This window comes from Myotis daubentonii, chromosome 2 (genome assembly GCF_963259705.1).
Source record: "Myotis daubentonii chromosome 2, mMyoDau2.1, whole genome shotgun sequence".
In the NCBI taxonomy this organism is placed as follows: domain Eukaryota; kingdom Metazoa; phylum Chordata; class Mammalia; order Chiroptera; family Vespertilionidae; genus Myotis; species Myotis daubentonii.
In genome coordinates, this window is record NC_081841.1 from 37375305 (window position 1) to 37381548 (window position 6244).

Sequence of the window (6244 nt, forward strand, 5' to 3'; positions counted from 1 at the left end):
CTCCTCTCCCTATTCAAATGTTAATCTCCCCCAGAAACACTATCACAGACAAACCTTGAATAACATTTGACCAGAATGTCTAAGCACCACCATGGCCCAAGTTGACACATAAAATTAACCATCACAGCAAACAAGGAGTAGTCCTTAGTGTAGAATAGCTATGAAAAGCCTACAGATATCGCACTTAAATTTGACATTTTTAAAGTGTTCCCAGCAGCAAGACAAGAATAATCCTATAATTGCTGTAGTCAGCAGTGTGTTGAAGGTCTCATCCATACAATACAAGAAGAAAAGGGTTAAGTGGTATAAACTTTGAAAAAGAAACAATACAACTGTCCTTATTTGTAAACAATGTGATTTTAAACAAAGAAAATCCAAGGGCTTTTCAAGATACTAGAATAATAAGAAACTTCCAGAGGTTTACCAGACTCAAATTAGCATACAAAAATTATCATCATTTCAATAAAACAACAATCACCGGCTAGGAAAACAAAATGTACAAAATACTTGGTCTAATGGTCGGGCCCATAGGGTCCAGCTGCTCTGGACAGAGCTTGAGTGTATGGCGCCGCAGAAACCGGCTCCTGGGCCTGGATAATGGTCCACCCCACAGTTCCTGGCGTGGGGAGAAGGTCTTCTCTGATTTGAGAATGGCTACCCCTTGATATGAACCAGTGGCTGAGACTGGTGTTGCTGCCTATGGGACGGTGTACAAGGCCTGTGATCCACACAGTGGCCACTTTGTGGCCCTCAAGAGCGCGAGAGTCCCCAGTGGAGGAGGTGCTGGAGAGGGCCTTCCCATCAGCACAGTTCGTGAGGTGGCCTTACTGAGGCAGCTGGAGGCTTTTGAACATCCCAGTATTGTCCGGCTGATGGATGTCTGTGCCACCGCCCGAACTGACTGGGAGACCAAAGTGACCCTGGTGTTTGAGCATGTGGACCAAAACCTGTGGACGTATCTGGACAAGGCACCCCCACCAGGCTTGCCCGTGGAGGCCATCAAGGATCTGATGCCCCAGTTTCTAAGAGGCCTGGGTTTTCTTCATGCCAATTGCATTGTTCACCAAGACGTGAAGCCAGAGAATACTCTGGTGACAAGTGGTGGGACAGTCAAGCTGGCTGACTTTGGCTTTTCCAGAATCTACAGCTACCAGATGCACTGACACCTGTGGTTGCTGCACTCTGGTACCATGTTCTGGAAGTTCTGCAGTCCACATACGCAACACCTGAGGACTTGTGGAGTGTTGGCTGTATCTTCGTAGAGATGTTTCCTCGAAAGCCTCTCTTGTGTGGAAACTCTGAGGCTGACCAATTGGGCAAAGTCTTTGACCTGATTGGGCTGCCTCCAGAGGAAGACTGGCCGCCCCAAGATGTGTCTCTACCCCGAGGAGCCTTCCCCCCCACAGAGGGCCCTGCCCAGTGCAGTCTGTGATACCGGAGATGGAGAAGTCTGGGGCACAGCTGCTAATGGAGATGCTGACGTTTAACCCACACCAGCGAATCTCGGCCCTCCGAGCCCTGCAGCACTCTCATCTACAAAAGGAAGAAGGTAACCCAGCGTGAGCAATGGAGTCGCTGCAGCAGCACCGAGAAGAGAAGCTGTCAGTTACCTTCCTTTGAACACTGGAGTGCAGAGCCCCCCACCGAGAACCGCTCTGGGTCTTTTTATCTGAGGCTGTGGAGACACTTCCTCCAACTTTTTACAGAGAATATCTTGCTGGCTGCCTTAATGACATTCCCCTTTCTCCCCTCCTTTGGGGATTATCCTTCTCCTGCCCTCCTGTTTCCTTACACCAAGGAGTATGTCCCTTGTTCTCCCCTTCCTTACCTTGATATTGGTTGGGATCCTTTTTTATATGGGGAAAAAAAAAAGAAATATGGTCTTTTTCTTTCCTTTAAAAAAATGCTTAATAATAAACCCAGAGCATGATGGTTAAGACCTCCAATAGGAAAATAAAATATGTTTGAAGAACAAATAATATTTGAATGTAGACATATACTACCACATTTGAGAGATATAAAGATGTCAATTTCCCTCCAAAATATGCTATAAACTTTATGAAATTCTAATCAAAATTCAAAAGAGACTTTATGAAACTTGAAAAGGAAATCTTAAAGTTAATATGGAAGCACAAAGAATCAAGAACAGCCAAGATAAATTTGAAGAAGAATAAGTTGGGGGAGGGGGAAGTTTGCCTGACCAAGTGGATCAAGAATTTATAGAGCCATCGAAAATGAGACAGTGTGGTATTGGCATAGGAAGAGTCAAATAAACCAAGGGAACATAATAGAGAGCCCAGAAACAGATACTTGCATATGTGGAAACTTGAAATATGACCAAGGTGGCACTGCAAATCAATGAGGAGAGGCAGAATTATTCAATAAATGGTACTGGAACAATTGGTTAACCATATGGAAAAAATAAAGTAAAATTGGATCCCATTCTCACACCATATACAAAAATAAACTCCAGATGGATTAAAGAGCTAAACATTAAAAGCAGCTTTTGTTTTTTTTTGTTTTTTTAAAAGTATGGAATATCTTCATAATATTTAGATGTGAAAAAATTTCTTAGACAAGACACAAAAAAATAGAGAAAAGAATTGGTAGATTTGATGACACCACAATAAATTCTTTAAAGAAATTCTATGTTCAGCAAGGACACAAAAACAATGTGAAAAATAAACCATAACTTGCGAAAAGATATTCATAATTCATAAAATGACCAAGAAGTTTATTTTTTTTCTAAACTGGATAGAAGAATTAATGAAGTCTATTAATAGATAATTTAAAGAAAAAGTAACCTAAGCAATTAGTAAACAAATGCAAAGATGCTATCCACTAATAATTAGGAAAACTTTTAAAATGACAGTTAGATATCATCTCATATCAGTAAAATTTAAATTATTACAGTTCCAAAAATTGTCATGACTTCGAAGCAACAGTAATTATCATATACTGCTATTAAACATATGAGTTGGTACTACTACTTTGGAGAGTAATTTTGAATTATCTGGTAAAGTTGATGTACATACTCTTCAATTTAGCAATTCCACTCTTAGGTATATAACTGAGAAAATGTTACATGTGTGGAAGGAAATGGTGGCAAAAATATTTATTGTAGCATAGTGTCTGATAAAAAATTTTAAAAAGAGAAATATCAGTCAATAGGAAAGTAGATTAATAAATTGTCATATAGTCATATAATGGAATACTATGTAGCATTTTAAAAGAATATACTTGAGATACATGTATTAAGATGAACTGTTAGCCGAGACCGGTTTGGCTCAGTGGATAGAGCGTCAGCCTGCGGACTGAGGGGTCCCGGGTTCGATTCCGGTCAAGGGCATGTACCTGGGTTGTGGGCACATCCCCAGTGGGAGATGTGCAGGAGGCAGCTGATCGATGTTTCTCTCTCATCGATGTTTCTAACTCTCTATCTCTCCCTTCCTCTCTGTAAAAAATCAATAAAATATATATTAAAAAAAAAAGATGAACTGTTAAAAGCATAGATTCATTGGGGGGAAAAGTTGCAGATTGAATGTATAATAGTAGGCACTTTAGGCAATCTTTAAAAAGCAGTAGACACTATCACTTTACATAGTATTATCTACATTGTTGAATACATAAGTATTGAGTGAAGATGTAAATTATGCCTGGGACTTAAAAAAGTTAAGTCTGTGACTATGGTGAGAAGGCAAGGTAATAATGAGTCAAGAAGGGATATTCAAATGACCTCAACTATCTCTGTAAGTTTCACAAAATTGAAACAAATGCTGGCATTTTGTTATCCTATCTAATAAAGAGGGAATATGCTAACTAACCCTCACACCATTGCAAAGATGGCAGTGCCCACAGCCAATAAAGAGGGATTATGCTAATTGACTGCCACGTCCTCAAAGATGGCAGTGTCCACAGCCACAAGATGACCGGCAGGGGAGGGCAGTTGTGGGCAATCAGGCCAGCAGGGGAGGACAGTTGTGGGCAATCAGGCCATCAGGGGAGGGCAGTTGGGGATGACCAAGCCTGCAGAGGACGGCAGTTGGGGGCGACCGGGCTGGCAGGGGAGGGCAGTTGGGGGCAATCAGGCCGGCAGGGGAGCAGTTGGGAGCCAGCTGTCCATATTGTGAGATGGATGTCCAACTGCTGGTTTAGGCCCAATCCCAGGGACATCCACGAGGAGTCCCAGATTGGAGAGGGTGCAGGCTGGGCTTAGGGACACGCCCCCCCCTCGAGTGCATGAATTTCATGCACCAGGCCTCTAGTGCATTCATAAAGCTGTGTGGTGAATGGGATGCAAGGGTGGCCTTCTTTTATTATTCTCTATGGAGAGCGATCCTACATCAGAGAGACCCAACCACCTTAGAATCAATGTGAAAGGCTCAATGAGGGTCAGTGAGGGTCACAGCCTGTGGGGTAACATGAAGCAGTATGTCATCTATATCTTGGAAACGTTTCAAAAGATTTTTAAACATGTATTGAGGGAAAAAAGCAAAGTACCTAATAGAAGGCATAATATCCTATTATCTGTTTTATATATTTATACATTTACAAGCATAAAATAACTCTGGAAGAATATTTCTTATAAGAAACTGCTAACAGTTGTACTCACTGTATTTGGGGGGGAGAGTAAATTAGATAATTTTATACTTACTGTATATTCTTTTGCAACCTTGACCCTATTATTTATTTAAAAAGTAAAATAATATTTAAAAAATAAGTTTAAAAATCATTTTTACTATTTTACTTTTATTTTCTACTCTTCCATAAATCTTTTACCTGAAAGTTACCCCATGTTAGAAAAGAAAGTGAACTCTATTTTTTTCCAGAACTTCTTAAATATTGTCAATTTAATAACTGGAGGAAGTATTTGTGTTGTATATTAGGATTTGAACAGTTACATAGTACTTCTGTAACTTGAGATCAGGTTTAATGGCTCCAAAGCTAGAGTTCTTATGTATTTTCTATATACACATATACACACACTCACACAAAAAATATATATACACATACATACATACATACATACATATGTACATACATACACACACATACCCAATACTACCCTGGGATGACTTTAAGAAATTAAGAATTGAATTCTCAATGAAATACTACAAAACAATCCCTATCTTCTAGCCTTTTTCATGGCATTTTGAAAGCAAGGATAATTTGTCTTTTTATCCTCAGCATCTGAATAAATGTTTGGTGAATAAATGAATAAAGTAACACTTCTCAAAATATTCTTCTTTTAATATATATATATATTTTTATTGATTTCAGAGAGGAAGGAAAAAGGAGAGAGAGAGAGAGAGAGAGAGAGAGAGAGAGAGAGAGAGAGAGAAACATCAATGATGAGAGAGAATCATTGATCGGCTGCCTCCTGCACACCCCACACTGAGGGTTAAGCCCGCAACCAGGACATGTGCCATAACCTCCTGGTTCATAGGTCAATGCTCAACCACTGAGCCATGCCGGCCAAGCTCAAAGTATTCTTTATATATAGAATAAAATTGTCCCCAGTGTACCATATGTTTCATATGACTGCAAGATTTCTTTTGAAAAAACTGAACAATCTTTATGGAAGATGACTTGTTAGAGAATCAAATACTGCAGTTCTCAACTTAAATATATTTCAATTAAAATGATTTAAACTGAAAGCACCAAAGTCATAAAACAATTTCCTATAATGGCTATTTCCCTCTCAGTTGGGAATAAACTTGGAAGGTGAGGCTGATACTTAAACGAAGGCCTGTGCAGAAATCTTAGAGTCTGAAAATAAATGAGCTGAACAGATTTCCCATTCGCTCAACTTCTTAAGACAAGCTATAGCTTTCATAAAGTACTGGAATTCCCTGAGTTGGTTCTTTTTGCTCTTGTTTACTGTGTGGCATCAACTTCAGAAGCTTTATTAAAACAGTTGTGTCAGAGGCCTTGATGAGTTCATGCCCAACCGGGTTTTAAAGTATTAATTCTTCATTCAAATAGTAATTAAACTTTAAAGCTTAACTCAGTTAAGACTTTTTTTCTTCTATTGAACAGGTAGCATGCTTGTCAAGGCAGGGGGTTTCTTAGCTCGCTAAACCCTGATTAAAATATTTTGTACAAACATAATACACAATCACCTGACATTATGTCGTTGTTGTTTTTTAATATTTCATGGCAAAAAATGTAAGCTGATAACAGCTGGAAAATTTTCCCCCACTAATTTCACTCTACCAATACAGTTTTCTGAAGATTTATTTCT

General features: G+C 39.4%; 1 pseudogene; it reads left to right on the forward strand.

Moving 5' to 3' along the window:
- Positions 1-500: 500 nt before the first annotated feature.
- On the forward strand, positions 501-1833 carry LOC132226083 (cyclin-dependent kinase 4-like; annotated as a pseudogene).
- The last annotated feature ends 4411 nt before the right edge of the window (positions 1834-6244 follow it).